General features: G+C 45.3%; 1 non-coding gene across 1 annotated transcript; it reads left to right on the top strand.

The window, feature by feature from the left end:
* The first annotated feature begins 8,853 nt into the window (after positions 1 to 8,853).
* LOC123726787 (5.8S ribosomal RNA) lies at positions 8,854 to 9,001 on the top strand. The gene has a single exon (XR_006758932.1). It is a non-coding gene; the product is annotated as a 5.8S ribosomal RNA (ribosomal RNA).
* Positions 9,002 to 17,639: the final 8,638 nt, after the last annotated feature.

The raw sequence follows: 17,639 nt of genomic DNA, 5'->3' as shown, positions 1-17,639 counted from the left end.
AAAAGAAAAAAAATGTATGAAATGTATTCACTACTGTAAGTCTCTCTGGATAAGAGCGTCTACTAAAATGTAAAATTCTGTGCCCATTGAAGTTTGTACCATGCTGTGTTGTCAAGTATTGTTCCCTTGCTATGTTGTTGTCTTAGGTATCTCTTTATGTAGTGTTGTGTTGTCTCTCTTGTCGTCATGTGTGTTTTGTCCTACATTTATATTCTTATTTAAATTTTTTAATCCCAGCCCCGCAGGAGGCCTTTTGGCTTTTGGTAGGCCGTCATTGTAAATAAGAATTTGTTCTTAACTGATTTGCCTAGTTAAATAAAGCTTAAATAAAAATCAAAAAATAAGAGGGAAGAGAGACGTTTATTCAAGAGATTAAACATCTGGTTTACTGTACTAGACTGATTTTACTAGACTGAGTGTACTAGACTGATTTTACTAGACTGACTGTACTAGACTGATTTTCCTAGACTGAGTGTACTAGACTGATTTTACTAGACTGTTTGTACTAGACTGATTTTACTACACTGTTTGTACTAGACTGATTTTACTAGACTGTTTGTACTAGACTGAATACACTAGACTGTTTGTACTAGACTGAATACACTAGACTGTTTGTACTAAACTGAATACACTAGACTGGGTTTTTATTATTACTTTAAAATATAATATCTGATGGTTACATTGAATAAAACCCTAACTCATTAATAAAATAAAAATAAAAAATGAAAGTAATAAATAAAAACAACATGATCCAAATGTACTACCCCAATCACAACACACCTGTACAGAATATCTGCTAAAACCTCTCCAAGCTTCTTCTTCTCCCATATTGACAGAACTATTATCGTGGCGAGGGGGAGGTAGCCCAAGACAAACAAAGCCATCTCTAAATCTTCCCTCTGAGTTGTGTGAATATAGCTGTGAACATTCTCCCCCAGGAGAAACCGGCTGAGTTCTGCAACTCCCCCCTGCCTGAACCAAGCGGTATACAGTATGTCTCCCACACACTCTCTCACTCACGATCTCTAACTTTCTCTACCAAGCTACCCACCTCTCCTACCTTCTCTCCTATTTCTTTATTTTTGTCTTTTCTTCATTCTTTCGGTCTTAGCTTCCATGTTTTCTGTTTTTCTTCTTTTTTTTCTACTGTAGGCCTAAATCTCCCAATCTAACCTTCCAGCAGGTTTTCACTGATTAGGACAATACTGTAATCAGAAGCCATAGTTGTGTTTTTTTGTGTAAAAGGAAACTGTTTCATCTGTAAGATTATAAAGCAGGTTGACAGGTTGATTTGAATGTAATTCCCTTCAGACACCTTCCTTGAAATTATGCTTTAAGGAAAACTCTCAAAGGCAGTCTGAGTTGTTTATTGGCACAGGATCACCCTCTTGACAAAATTATTTTTATATTTTTTGTTTCACCTTTATTTAACCAGGTAGGCTAGTTGAGAACAATTTCTCATTTACAACTGCGACCTGGCCAAGATAAGCAAAGCAGTGCAACACAAACAACAACACAGAGTTACACATGGGATAAACAAACATAACAATAACACAATAGAAAAAAGTCTATATACAGTTTGTGCAAATTAGGTAAGATAAGGGAGGTAAGGCAATAAATAGGCCATAGTGGCGAAATAATTACAATTTAGTAATTAAGCACTGGAGTGATAGATGTGCAGAAGATGAATGTGCAAGTAGAGATACTGGGATGCAAAGGAGCAAAAAAATAAATAACAGAATGGGGTTGAGGTAGTTGGATGGGCTATTTACAGATGGGCTATGTACAGGTGCAGTGATCTGTGAGCTGCTCTGACAGCTGGTGCTTAAAGTTAGTGAAGGAGATATGAGTCTCCAGATTCAGTGATTTTTGCAATTCATTCCAGTCATTGGCAGCAGAGAACTGGAAGGAAAGGTGGCCAAAGCAGGAATTGGCTTTGGGGATGACCAGTGAAATATACCTGCTGGAGCACGTGCTACGGGTGGGTGCTGCTATGGTGACCAGTGAGCTGAGATTAGGCGGGGCTTTACCTCGCAAAGACTTATAGATGACCTTGAGCCAGTGGGTTTGGCGACGAATATGAAGCGAGGGCCAGCCAACGAGGACATACATCTCGCAGCGGTAGGTAGTATATGGGGCTTTGGTGACAAAACGGATGGCACTGTGATAGACTGCATCCAATTTGCTGAGTAGAGTGTTGGAGGCTATTTTGTAAATGACATCACCGAAGTCAAGGATCGGTAGAATAGTCAGTTTAACGAGGGTATGTTTGGCAGCTTGAATGAAGGATGCTTTGTTGCGAAATCGGAAGCCGATTCTAGATTTAATTTTGGATTGGAGATGCTTAATGTGAGTCTGGAAAGAGAGTTTACTGTCTAACCAGACACCTAGGTATTTGTAGATGTCCATATATTCTAAGTCAGAACCGTCCAGAGTAGTAATGCTGGACGGGCGGGCAGGTGCTGGTAGCGATCGGTTGAAGAGCATGCATTTAATTTTACTGCATTTAAGAGCAGTTGGAGGCCACGGAAGGAGAGTTGTATGGCATTGAAGCTGGTCTGGAGGTTAGTTAACACAATGTCCAAAGAAGGGCCAGAGGTATACAGAATGGTATCATCTGCGTAGAGGTGGATCAGATAATCACCAGCAGCAAGAGCGACATCATTGATGTATACAGAGAAAAGAGTCGGCCTGATAATTGAACCCTGTGGCACCCCTATAGAGACTGCCAGAGGTGTGGACAACATGCCCTCTGATTTGACACACTGAACTCTGTCTGAGAAGTAGTTGGTGAACCAGGCGAGGCAGTCATTTGAGAAACCAAGGCTGTTGAGTCTGCCGATAAGAATGTGGTGATTGACAGAGTTGAAAGCCTTGGCCAGGTCTATGTAGACGGCTGCACAGTATTGTCGCTTATCGATGGAGGTTATGACATTATTTACGACCTTGAGCGTGGCTGAGGTACACCCATGACCAGCTCGAAAACCAGATTGCATAGCGGAGAAGGTGTGGTGGGATTAGAAATGGTCAGTGATCTGTTTGTTAACGTGGCTTTCAAAGACCTTAGAAAGGCAGGGTAGGATGGGGGATGACCGCTGCAGCTTTCCAATCTTTGGGGATCTCAGACGATACGAAAGAGAGGTTGAACAGACTAGATTTGGGTGAAGGAGAAATGGGGAGGTTTGGGCATTTTGCTGTTGGGGGTGCAGGGCTGTTGATAAGGGTAGGGGTGGCCAGGTGAAAAGCATGGCCAGCCGTAGAAAAATACTTATTGAAATTCTCAATTATCATGGATTTATTGGTGGTGACAGTGTTTCCTAGCCTCAATGCAGTGGGCAGATGGGAGGAGGTGCTCTTATTCTCCATGGACTTTACAGTGTCCCAGAACTTTTTTGTGTTTGTGCTGCAGGACGCACATTTTTGTTTGAGAAAGCTAGCTTTTGCTTTCCTAACTGCCTGTGTACTGTATATTGGTTCCTAACTTCCCTGAAAAGTTGCATATTGCGGGGCTATTCGATGCTAATGCAGTACGCCACAGGATGTTTTTCTGCTGGTCAAGGGCAGTCAGGTCTGGAGTGAACCACGGGCTATATCTGTTCCTGGTTCCATTTTTTTTATGGGGCATGCTTATTTAAGATTGTAAGGAAAACACTTTTAAAGAATAACCAGGCATCTTCTACTGACGGAATGAGATCAATATCCTTCCAGGATACCTGGGCCAGGTTGATTAGAAAGGCCTGCTCACAGAAGTGTTTTAGGGAGCGTTTCACAGTGATGAGGGGTGGTCATTTGACCGCAGACCCATTACGGACACAAGCAATGAGACAGTGATTTCTGAAATCCTGGTTGAAGACATCAGAGGTGTATTTGGATGGCAGGTTGGTTAGGATGATATCTATAAGTGTGGCTGTATTTATGGATTTGGGGTTGTACCTGGTGGGTTCATTGATCATTTGTGTGAGATTGAGAGCATCAAGCTTAGATTATAGGATGGCTGGGGTGTTGAGCATGTCCCAGTTTAGGTCACCTAGCAGCACGAGCTCTGAAGATAGATGGGGGAAATCAGTTCACATATGGTGTCCAGGGCACAGCTGGGGGCAGAGTGTGGTCTATAGCAAGCGGCAATGGTGAGAGACTTGTTTCTGGAAAGGTGGATTTTTAAAAGTAGAAGCTCAAATTTTTGGGGCACAGACCTGGATAGTAAGACAGAACTCTGCAGGCTATCTCTGCAGTAGATTGCAACTCCGCCCCCTTTGGCAGTTCTATCTTGTCAGAAAATATTATAGTTAGGGATGGAAATTTCAGGGGTTTTGGTGGTCTTCCTAAGCCAGGATTCAGACACGGCTAGGACATCCGGGTTGGCAGAGTGTGCTAAAGCAGTGAATAAAACAAACTTAGGGAGGAGGCTTCTAATGTTAACATGCACGAAACCAAGGCTTTTACGGTTACAGAAGTCAACAAATGAGAGCGCCTGGGAAATGGGAGTGGAGCTAGGCACCGCAGGGCCTGGATTAACCTCTACATCACCAGAGGAGCAGAGGAGGAGTAGGATAAGGGTACGGCTAAAGGCTATAAGAACTGGTTGTCTAGTATGTTTGGAACAGAGAGTAAAAGGAGCAGGTTTCTGGGTGCGGTAGAATAGATTCAATGCATAATGTACAGACAAAGGTATGGTAGGATGTCGGGGCTAGCATGCTAGCAGAAGGGCCTTAGAGGGACGTCGCGACGGAAGAAGTCTGTTGTTGCCCCCTCGTGCGGTTACATCACCAAACCAGTTGTTATTGGTCAGCAGGGGTCCGTGTAGTAAAAGGTTCCAAGCCAATTGTCAAAATAGGTATAGTAGCCCAAGAAATTGGCTGATGGACCTCTTCAGCTAACAGCTAACAGTCCGGTATGCTCTTGACAGCTAGCGGGCTGTGTCTAGCAGGCTAACAGATGGGCATTCAGGGGACAGAGGAGTCTATTGAAAACGTCGGTAGTCCAGTCGTGATGGTCCGCGGGGCTCCGTATCGGCAATAAAAGGGGTCCAGGCCAACATGGCAAAATAGGTATTGTAGCCCAAGGAGTGGCTAATGGACCTCTTCATCTAGCTGGGAGATGGGCCTAGCATAGGCTAGCTCCAGGCTAATTGGTACTTGCTTCGGGACAGAGACGTTAGCCAGGAGAAGCCAATCGGATAGCAGCTAGCTAGCTGCGATGATCTAGATGTAGAGATTCAGAGCTTGCAGTAGGAATCCGGGGATATGGAGAAAAAGAAGTCCAATATGCTCTGAGTTGAATCGCACTGTGTAGACTGGCAGGAGTTGTCCGGGCTAAAGGTTAGCTGATGACCACTAGCAGTGGCTAGCTGACCACTAGCTAGTAGCTAGTTAGCTGGCTAGCTGCTCTTGGGGGTTCCCGTTCTAAAGTAAAGAAAATAGCAGATCCATACCACATTGGGTGAGGCGGTTTGCAGGAGAGTATGTTGAAGTTGGGGTTAAGAAAAATATAAAAAATATATGCAAAGAAAAAAGATATAAAAATATATATATATAAAGATATACAGTTGAAGTGGTAAGTTTACATACACCTTAGCCAACTACATTTAAACTCAGGTTTTCACAATTCCTGACATTTAATCCACAATTCCCTGTCTTAGGTCAGTTAGGATCGCCACTTAATTTTAAGAATGTGAAATGTCAGAATAATAGTGGAGAGAATGATTTATTTCAGCTTTTATTTCTTTCATCATATTCCCAGTGGGTCAAAAGTTTACATACACTCAATTAGTATTTGGTAACATAGCCTTTAAATTGTTTAACTTGAGTCAAACGTTTCAGGTAGCCTTCCACAAGCTTCCCACAATAAGTTGGGTGAATTTTGGCCCATTCCTCCTGACAGAGCTGGAATAACTGAGTCAGGTTAGTAGGCTTCCTTGCTCGCACACACTTTTTCAGTTCTGCCCACAAATGTTCTATAACATTGAGATAAGGGCTTTGTGATGGCCACTCCAATACCTTGACTTTGTTGTCCTTAAGCCATTTGGCCACAACTTTGGAAGTATGCTTGGGGTCATTGTCCATTTGGAAAAAACATTTGTGACAATGCTTTAACTTCCTGACTGATGTCTTGAGATGTTGCTTCAATATATCCACATGAAGTGAAGTGAACCTGTCCCTCCTGCAGCAAAGCACCCCCACAACATGATGCTGCATCCACCTTGATTCATAGTTGGGATGGTGTTCTTCGGCTTGCAAGCTTCCCCCTTTTTCCTCCAAACATAACGATGGTCATTATGGCCAAGCAGTTCTATTTTTGTTTCATCAGACCAGAGGACATTTCTCAAAAAGGTACGACCTTTGTCCCCATGTACAGTTGCAAACCATAGTCTGGCTTTTTTTATGGCGGTTTTGGAGCAGTGGCTTCTTCCTTGCTGAACAGCCTTTCAGGTTATGTCGATATAGGACTCGTTTTACTGTGGATATAGATACTTTTGTACCTTTTTCCTCCAGCATCTTCACAAGGTCCTTTGCTGTTGTTCTGCGATTGATTTGCACTTTTCGCACCAAAGTATGTTAATCTCTATGAGATGGAACGCATCTTCTGGGTGAGGGATGGCCCCTGGAGCCATTTCCCCCATCACCACCTGGTAACCCGTTCAATCACCAGGCCCACAGCTGGACATAGTCTCTGGAGCGAAAGTTGAACATAGTGCGATTTCTGAGAATTATGGACTTTTTTTTTGTCGTTTTTCAGCAAAGCTCTCTCCAGGGCAGCGCTGGGTCTTTAGTCTCATTTGGGCCTGGGCATGTGTGCCTTTGGTCCTTTGGTCCTTTGGGCTATAAGGTTAGCTTGAAGCTGTGCCTTTAAGAGAAAAAAAACCAGCAGTTAATCCCAGGTGGCGCCCGAGCCCAATTAGCCCCACCTTGGCCCACACCTGGGGCTCATTAAGCCCTTGTTAGGGTTAGTTCGTTGGCGGCCGTTGGAGTAAACAAAGGGAAGCGCGGGAAGGCAGGAAAAAGAAGCTATGAAGAGCAAGAAAAAACGTGATTGTGGGCTCTGTTCCAAGCAGAATATTGTGCGGATAGACAAACATTTAAAGTCCGCCCATTCTCTTAAGTATGGGACTATCAAATGGAAGCAAGCTCTGCTAACTAGCCAGTATTCTACCGCAAGAGAGCAGGCCGAATCAGGGCAGCCCAGTGAACCACGTTTGGAACCGATGGAGCAAGTCTGCGTCGGGGAGACTTCATCAAACAGCGAGAGTGAGTCATCCAGCATTAAGGGTGAGGGGAATGCAATTTTGACTGAATATGAGCACTTTATTCTGGGTAAAAACTCTTCATTGAAATGAATTGTTATGTCAGAGGGCAAGGCCCATGAAGGACTGTGTTCCCTGGATAATTACAGACGTGTTTCTGGGTGGTATAGCCAAGTTGAAGACCGTGGTTTAGCCCCATCCACATTAAAAATGTACCGTGCCGATGTTCGAAGTTTCCTGAAATATCTTATTTTATTTAAGCCGAAAAGTCTGCGGGCTGAAGCCAGTGCAATTAGATTGGTGTTACTCTACTTGGCAAAGATGGATCGTGATTCCCGGCAGGCCCAGGCAAAGTACAGAGCACAATTTCGCAGGCACTGCAGAGACGAGGTGCTCAGCGCTGCAGAGTTAAGGTGGTTTGTCGAGTTAAGTGCTCAAGCTATTCCTTCGGTTCTCAGCAGACTGGAGGTCCGAGCAACTTGCTCTGACAGACGTAGGTTTGCGGCTCTCATGACCAGCAGGTTGGCTGTATTTAATGGCACTAGACGATCCCCAGTGACGATGTTCAGTGAGAGGGATTTTCTGGAAGTAACACGGAAAGGATTGACAGATTGATAGCTCTTTCTCGATTCTGTGGGTGGTGGTGCATGGCCGTTCTTAGTTGGTGGAGCGATTTGTCAGGTTAATTCCGATAACGAACGAGACTTCGGCATGCTAACTAGTTATGCGGCCCCGAGTGGTCGGCGTCCAACTTCTTAGAGGGACAAGTGGCGTTTAGCCACACGAGATTAAGCAATAACAGGTCTGTGATGCCCTTAGATGTCCGGGGCTGCACGCGCGCCACACTGAGCGGATCAGCGTGTGTCTACCCTTCGCCAAGAGGCGTGGGTGACCCGCTGAACCCCTCTCGTGATAGGGATTGGGGATTGCAATTATTTCCCATGAACGAGGAATTCCCAGTAAGCGCGGTTCATAAGCTCGCGTTGATTAAGTCCCTGCCCTTTGTACACACCGCCCGTCACTACTACCGATTGGATGGTTTAGTGAGGTCCTTGGATTGGCCCCGCCGAGGTCGGTCATGGCCCTGGCGGAGCGCCGAGAAGACGATCAAACTTGACTATCTAGAGGAAGTAAAAGTCGTAACAAGGTTTCCATAGGTAAACCTGTGGAAGGATCATTTAACGGGTTGCCAACCGCCAACATGGGGCTGTGCTCCAGAAACCAAACTCTGCTCATCCCCTTTCCCCGTTAGCCACGGCCACATGGCGCACCTATGGGCGGGTGAGTCAGCCACTACCGAAGGGGACCGGGACTTCCCGACATGGTCTCCCATTTTTAAGCGGCTTGAGTATTCCCCAGTATCCTCACGCGGCACTGGGAACCTAGTCAACCGCTCTGCGCCCCGGCACAGGCGGGGGATTAATGCCTCCCCAGCCCTCCCGGCGCTTCGGCGACAGCGGTGGCGGAGCACCCGGAGGCCCCCCTAACCTTAAACCTATTTGTCTGTGAACTGTGGCCTCTTGCTCTGGCGAAGGGCGGGCGGGGGAAAGGAGGGCAAACTTCCCAACTCTGCCTAGCCACTAGCCTCTGCGTACAACAAAAAACAAGAGTACAACTGTTAGCGGTGGATCACTCGGCCCGTACGTCGATGAAGAACGCAGCTAGCTGCGAGAACTAATGTGATTTGCAGGACACATTGATCATCGACACTTCGAACGCACTTTGCGGCCTCAGGTTCCTCCTACGTCTGTCTGAGGGTCGCTTTGCCATCCATCACAACCTCCAGGTTTCCGCGGCTGGGGCAGTCGCAGGCCGCCTTCGTCCTCCTAAGTGCAGAGCAGGACGGCTCAGTGGGAGTGTTGAGGAAGGGCCTCGGCTCTCTCTCCTCTCCCCCGTGCGGCCTTCCTTTCCCTTCCCGCCTCAGCGGGAGGCGCCCACTTTCCCCGCATGGTTGGGCGCGGCTGCCGGTGGACTCTGTCATTCCGTGCTGCCCGCGTTACGCATGAGGTTCTCGGGGTTAGCGCTCGGGGTTAGGTTTGGGCCACGGAGCTCCGACCGCCGTCCTGAACCGGATTGAGAAGGTGAGCCCGAGCGCCCGGCCACACTCCATTCACTTCGACTACGACCTCAGATCAGACGAGGCAACCCGCTGAATTTAAGCATATTACAAAGCGGAGGAAACAAAACTAACCAGGATTCCCTCAGTAGCGAAGAGGGAAGGGCCCAGCGCCGAATCCCTGTCCGGCCAGCGGGCACAGGAAATGTGGCGTATAGAAGACCGCTTTGCCCGGTGTCGATCGGGGGCCTGAGTCCTTCTGATCGAGGCTCAGCCCGTGGACGGTGTGCCGGGGTCCGGGCTTCTCGGAGTCGGGTTGCTTGGGATGGAGACCAAAGCGGGTGGTAAACTCCATCTAAGGCTAAATACCGGCACGAGACCAATAGTCGACAAGTACCATAAGGGAAAGTTGAAAAGAACTTTGAAGAGAGAGTTCAAGAGGGCGTGAAACCGTTGAGAGGTAAGTGGGTGGGGTCCGCGCAGTCTGCCTGGAGGATTCAACTCGGCGGGTCAGGGTCGGCTGTTCCGGTGTGGTCGGATCCCCTTGTGGGACTGACCCCCAGTCGGGCTCGGCCCCTGCCAGGCACATTTCCTCCGTCGGTGGTACGCCGTGACCGGCTCTGGGTCGGCTTGGAAGGGCTTGGGGCGAAGGTGGCTACCGGTTCCAGCCATGAGCTTTACAGCGCCCCTGCTCCGTACTCGCCGCTTCCCAGGGCCGAGGACTTAGTACCCGCTGCGTCACGCCCCTTGCCCCCGGCGTGACTGTCAACCGGGTCGGACTATCCTCAGTGCGCACCCGACCACGTTGCATCGCCAGGGCAGGGATCGGCTCACATAAACTGGCGCCAGGGGTCAGCGGCGACGTCGGCAACCCACCCGACCCATCTTTGAACACGGACCAAGGAGTCTAACGCACGCGCAAGTCAGAGGGTTTTCTCCGAACACACCCCGGGGCGCAATGAAAGTAAGGGCCGGCATGCGTGGTCCCATGGTGTTTATACTTGCATACTATTGTTTGTACAGATGAACGTGGTACCTTCAGGCGTTTGGAAATTTCTTCCAAGGATGAACCAGACTTGTGGAGGTCTACAATTTTTTTCTGAGGTCTTGGCTTATTTCTTTTGATTTTCCCATGATGTCAAGCAAAGAGGCACTGAGTTTGAAGGTAGGCCTTGAAATACATCCACAGGTACACCTCCAACTGACTCAAATGATGTCAATTTGCCTACCAGAAGCTTCTAAAGCCATGACATCACTTTCTGGAATTTTCCAAGTTGGTTAAAGGCACATTCGACTTAGTGTATGTGAACTTCTGACCCACTGGAATTGTGATACAGTGAATTATAAGTGAAATAATCTTTCCGTAAACAATTGTTGGAAAAATTACTTGTGTCAATAACAAAGTAGATGTCCTAACCTGACTTGCCAAAACTATAGTTTGTTGACAAGAAATTTGTGGAGTGGTTGAAAAACAATTTTAATGACTCCAACCTAAGTGTATGTAAACTTCCGACTTCAACTGTATACATGGGACACGACAAGACGAAGACAAAAGACGCCTGACTGCTACGCCATCTTGGATTTTTTTTGAGGACATATGGGGACAGGAACCATGGAGGACAGATGGGGACAGGAACCATTTGAAGGAGTCTGGTGCAGTGGTAATGCTCCTGACTCCAGACCACACATTACCCCATGGCAACGGGGGGTTGAGCTTCCGGACCACACATTATCCCATCGCAACAAGGGGTTGAGCTTGCGGACCAGACAGTACCCCATGGCAATGGGGTGTTGAGCCTCCGGACCACACAGTACCCCATGGCAACTGGGGGTGGAACCTCCAGAGCCTGTCTTTATCTATCCAGATACAATGTATCACAATTGTTTTATTGTGTACATAAAATATAGACACAATCCTAATGTGCACCAAATCAGGATACAGTGCAAGGTATAAACGGGTCCAGAGGGACGCACACACATGCACACCCACCCACCCACACGCACACACACACACACACACACACCCACACGCACACACACACACACACACACACACACACACACACACACACACACACACACACACACACACACACACACACACACACACACACACACACACACACACACACACACTCTCCGGCAGAGCATTAATCCCTCTACCCCAGAACAATAGTATATTGATTGGGTGACGCTGCGGTTTGTCACATGTGATCACAGTGATCGGGGCACTGCTCAAGCGTGTTAACCAGGTGTGTGTGTGTGTGTGTGTTTCTGCCCTGAAGTAGAACACCAGAATAACTGAATCAAGGCCAATGGTCTGGTACTAATGTAGAACAGTCTTATTATATGCGTCACCTCTCTGTACTAACCTAAGCCATTCAGCTGGTGGATGGGCATTTCCTTACTATTATTACAATCTGTATGTGACCTGAAATAGTTCTGTATGTCCTGTATTCCTTTATAGCCTTTACTAACGTGTAACACACGTATGCACACACACACGCACACACTTGTAGTTGAATAGAGAAACAGTTTGAATCTGCTCTACTGCCCTTTGACCCAATTTATTTCTATCTTTCTCCACAGTCATCCTCTAAATCAGAAAATAATTCAAAATAGATCTTTAAAAAATTTGGGAAAATGTCATTTATTATGAATACCGTGCCATTAACTGAAGACATATCACACTGGGGAGGATAAGAGAAGAGAGGAATCTATCTCAGGGGTTAACTTCTAAAAAGTAAATCCATTACAAATGGGAACTCCAGATTCCAAGCTGCACTCCTTACAATTACAGCTGAACTGTCAATAATGCCGGTCTCCAGAGATCTATAAAAATTACCGTCAACAAATAGGTCAACTAATCAGACATCCCAGTTTTAGATGGTTACCTATATGAACCTCTCGTTCTCGCTAATGAGTTTGAACCTTTCGGCAAAGTCAGCTGATTGGCTGATCAAACTAAGTACAGGTACTGCAATAGGCATATGATCGCATAAGAAGATGTCTGTCTTCATCACGTTCCTATGGGACTGGAAGTCGAAGTGGAAACTAACAAACCCTTCTAGCAGGTTACCCTACCGTAAACGTGGAAAAAGCGGTAACACCTTTAAAATATTAAACTCTTTATAACAGTTTGATAGCTTAATCACCCCAATCAATAGCATTGTGCAGCAGCGGCTTTAGGGTATGGGGGGTGGGGAGTGGGAGGGGTGAGGAGGTGGGGTGGGGCTTGGCTGATGTGATGAAACATGCATGAGTCTGTGAGCTGAGGCGGGGGCCAGAAAATGAAACCAATCTCTGCTACATTTGCTGAGTTGCAATGGTGGTGGAGCTAAGATGGGGTGGGGAAGTGGGGAGGGTGGAGTGGGAGGGGATAAGCGGTTTCCCTCCCCAGTGTGTTTGTACCTGGGTGAAGTAAAAAACACTTCCATTGGCAACGGGAAGGAAAGGTGAGAGAAGTAACTCTACACAACAAAGTTTAACAGAGGAACACAATGGTGTAATGGAATGCAATGCTCAACTTTCCTCTTGTTTCATTTCAGTCTCTCTTCATCATCATCATCATCCTCAACTCGATTTGGAAAAGCAGGCCAGAGGCAGAAAAAAAGGGAAAAAATATAAACAAAGGGATTATTCCTTTATTTTTTCATTTGGTGAAAGAGTATAACACTAAGCAGTGGGGGCAATGGGTTTTGTTGTTTTTGGGCCACTGACTTTGGTACCCGGTTGATGAGATATAAACCCCAGCCATAAGCCTAGTTATGCCCCCTCCACACAAACACACAAACACACACACGTGCACACACACGTGCCCCCCCCCACCCCCCCCCCACCCCCACCACCACCACCAGCGTCCAAACATTTGGACTGACCCCGAGCTCCAGGCTCTATTTTTAGAAACCTACTCTTAATTCCCTCCCTGCAAAGACCAGAACGCCTCTCCTCCATCCCACTGGGTCATGACATATTTAAGAACCGCTCAAAATACATGTTTACACTCCAACAAACCTGATAAATATTCACTTTTTTTAAATGAACCTTTATTTAACTAGGAAGTGCCATTATTGAGGTCAGAATGTTTCCATTTGTATTTATTATGGATCCCCATCAGCGGCTGCCAAGGCAGCAGCTACTCTTCCTGGGGTCCAGCAAAATTAAGGCAGTTATACAATTTTAAAAACATTACAATACATTCACAGATTTCATAAACACACTGTGTGCCCTCAGGCCCCTACTCCACCACTACCACATATCTACAGTACTAAATCCATGTGCATGTGTGTGTATAGTGCGTATGTTATTGTGTGTGTGTATGCATGTGTCTGTGCCTCTGTTTGTGTTGCATCACAGTCTTTGCAGTTCCATAAGGTGTATTTTTATCTATTTCTTAAATCACATTTTACTGCTTGCATCAGTTACTTGATGTGGAATAGAGTTCCATGTAGTTATGGCTCTATGTAGTACTGTGCGCCTCCCATAGTCTGTTCTGGACTTGGGGACTGTGAAGAGACCTCTTGTGGCATGTCTTGTGGGGTATGCATTGGTGTAGAAGTTGCGCACCAGTAGTTCAAACAGACAGCTCGGCGCATTCAACATGTCAATACCTCTCACAAATACAAGTTGGGATGAAGTCAATCTCTCCTTCACTTTGACATGCATATTATTGTTAGCTCTCTGTGTACATCCAAGGGCCAGCCGTGCTGCCTTGTTCTGAGCCAATTGCAATTTTCCAAAGTTCCTCTTTTTGGCACCTGACCACAAGACTGAACAGTAGTCCAGGTGCAACAAAACAAGGGCCTGTAGAACCTGCCTTGTTGATAGCACTGTTAAGAAGGTAGACCAGCGCTTTATTATGGACAGACTTCTCCCCATCTTAGCTACTGTTGTATCAACATGTTTTGACCATGACAGTTTACAATCCAGGGTTACTCCAAGCAGTATACTTGCTCAATTTCCACATGATTTATTACAAGATTTAGTTAAGGTTCACGGTTTAGTGAATGATTTGTCCCAAATACAATGCTTTTATTTTTTGAAATATTTAGGACTAACTTATTCCTTGCTACCCACTCTGAAACTAACTGCAGCTCCTTGTTAAGTATTGCAGTCATTTCAGTCGCTGTTGTAGCTGACGTGTATAGTGTTGAGTCATCCGCATACATAGAAACTCTGGCTTTATTCAAAGCCAATTGCATGTCATTAGTAAAGATTGAAAAAAGTACGGTAGCTGCCCTTGGGAATTCCTGATTCTACCTGGATTGTTGGAGAAGCTTCCATTAAAGAACACCCTCTGCGGGCCTCCCGAGTGGCGTAGTGGTCTAAGCCACTGCATCGCAGTGCTAGAGGTGTCACTACAGACCCGGGTTCGATCCCGGGCTGTATCACAACTGGCCGTGATTGGGAGTCCCATAGGGTGCCACACAAATGGCCCAGAGTCGTCCAGGTTAGGGCAGGGTTTGCCCGGGGGGCTTTACTTGGCTCATTGCTCATCTAACGACCCCTTGTGGCGGGCCAGGCGCCTGCAGGCTGACCCCGGTCGTCAGTTGAACGGTGTTTCCTCTGACACATTGGTGCAGCTGGCTTCCAGGTTAGGAAGGCGGGTGTTAAGAAGTGAGGTTAGGCGGGTCATGTTTCGGAGGACACATGACTCAACCTTAATCTCCCAAGCCCATTGGGGAGTTGCAGTGATGAGACAAGATCAAAATTGGGGAGATGAAAGGGGTAAAATACAAAAGAAAATACGACAAATTACACCCTCTGTGTTCTGTTAGACAGGTAATTCTTTATCCCCAATATAGCAGGGGGTGTAAAGCCATAACACCGCAGCAGCAGATTATAACAGATAATGTCAAAAGCCACACTGAAGTCTAACAAAACAGCCCCCACAATATTTTTTGCATCAATTTCTCTCAGCCAATCATCAGTCATTTGTGTAAGTGCTTGTTGAATGTCCTTCCCTATAAGCATGCTAAAAGTCTGTTGTCAATTTGTTTACTGTAAAACAGCATTGTATCTGGTCAAACACCATGTTTTCCAGCACCGTACTTGTTACCAAAAAACAGCCTGTTACCAAAAAACAGGCTGATTGGTTGGCAATTTGAGCCAGTAAAGGGGGCTTTTGGGGGAATTACTTTTGCATCGCTCCAGGCCTGAGGGCACACACTTTCTAGTAGGCTTACATTGAAAATATGGCAAATAGGAGTGGCAATATCGTCGCTATTATCTTGATAGACAACAATATTGTTTTTATCTCTTCCACACTCACTTTACTGAATTGAAAATGACAATGCTTGTCTTTTATAATTTGGTCAGATGTACTTGGATGTGTAGTGTCAGCGTTTGTTGCTGGCATGTCATGCCTAATTTGCTAATCTTGCTAATGAAAAAATAATTAACGTAGTTTTGTGATGAATGAGCTGAGCTGAGTTTGCCTTTTTTCACAAAATGTCATTTAAGGTGCTCCAAAGCTTTTTACTATCAGTCTTTATGTCATTTATATTTGTTTCATAGTGTAGTTTCTTATTATTATTACCGTAATTTCCGGACTATAAGCCGCAACTTTTTTCCCACGCTTTGAACCTCGCGGCTTAAACAATGACGCGGCTAATATATGGATTATTCCCGCTTTCAAAAAAAAAATTCTCCAAAAAAACACATTCTGTGACATGCTCGGTTTTTTGGCGGCATGAAGCTTTCATTAGACCAATGAAATTGACGAACGGGTTACGGTCAAAAACTTTTTTGTTTACTGTTTAGATTAAATCGAGCGCTCTCAAACTTCCCATCATTCTGATGGTAGTCATTTTGTCACCCACATCATGGCAAAGACACGGAGAAATGCATATGATGCAGCTTTCAAGTTGAAGGCGATTGATCTGGCTGTTGGAAAAGGAAATAGAGCTGCTGCACGGGAGCTTGGTCTTAATGAGTCGATGATAAGACGTTGGAAACAGCAGCGTGAGGAATTGACTCAGTGCAAAAAGACAACTAAAGCTTACTGCAAATTTTTTATTTTTTGTTACAAGCCGTGTTTCGTTAAAGCCTATTTATTTTTGTTACAAGCCGTGCTTCATTAAAGCCTATTTATTTTTGTTACAAGCCGTGTTTCGTTAAAGCCTATTTATTTTTGTTACAAGCCGTGTTTCGTTAAAGCCTGTGTAAAGTAAATTTGTTTCAATGTACCGGTAGGCACCTGCGGCTTATAGACATGTGCGGCTTATTTATGTTCAAAATGGGTGCGGCTTATATTCAGGTGCGCTCAATAGTCCGGAAATTACGGTATTCAGTTTAGTCCCATGATTTCTCAATTTGCAATATGTTTGCCAATCGGTTGTGCAGCCAGACTTCTTTGCCATTCCTTTTGCCTCATCCCTCTCAACCATACAATTTTTTAATTCATCATCAATCCACAGGGATTTAACAGTTTTTACAGTCTTTTTCTTAATGGGTGACATGCTTATTAGTGACTGGAATAAGCAATTTCATAAATGTGTCAAGTGCAGCCTCCTCATTACAACCACGGACCAACAAATATTCTTTACATAAACAACATAGGAATCACTACAAAACGTATTGTATGGAAGTAAAAGCCCAGCCTTTGGAACTTTGGTTTTCGTAGATATGGCTACTATATTGTGATCACTACATCCGATGGATCTGGATACTGCTTTCAAGCACATTTCTGTAGCATTAGTAAAGATGTGATCAATACATGTTACTGATTTAATTCCTGTGCTGTTTGTAACTACCCTGGTAGGTTGACTGATAACCTGAACCAGGTTGCAGGCACTGGTTACAGTTTGAAGCTTTTCTTGAGTGGGCACCTTGATGAAAGCCAGTCAATATTTAAATCACCCAGAAAATATACCTCTCTGTTGATATCACATACATTATCAAGCATTTCACACATGTTATCCAGATACTGACTGTTAGCACTTGGTCTATAGCAGCTTCCCACAAGAATGGGCTTTAGGTGAGGCAGATGAACCTGTACCATATTACTTCAACAGTATTTCATATGAGACTTCTATCCCATTTGAGACCTGTATAAGGTTGTAGCAATGAAGCACCAGTTTGATTCAACCACAAAGTGGATTTTAATAAGAACAAACTGTCCAATGCAACTGTTCACTCAGCAGTAACATCACAGATTGAAGTCATCTTCAGTCTTTCATTCAGAGTTGCTTTTGTAATTATAGAGAGGAAAGGGAGATTGACCAAAACAATCTATTCTGTTAATCCCCTCAGTGAGTTTTTACTGGGGGTCGACGCTTAAGATCTATAGTCATGAAATGGCAGTGGGACAACATTCAATATGACCCCTTGACCCCACTTCTC

This window comes from Salmo salar, chromosome 01 (genome assembly GCF_965601325.2).
Source record: "Salmo salar chromosome 01, fSalSal1, whole genome shotgun sequence".
In the NCBI taxonomy this organism is placed as follows: Eukaryota; Metazoa; Chordata; class Actinopteri; order Salmoniformes; family Salmonidae; genus Salmo; species Salmo salar.
This window is presented reverse-complemented; position numbering and strand designations above follow the sequence as displayed.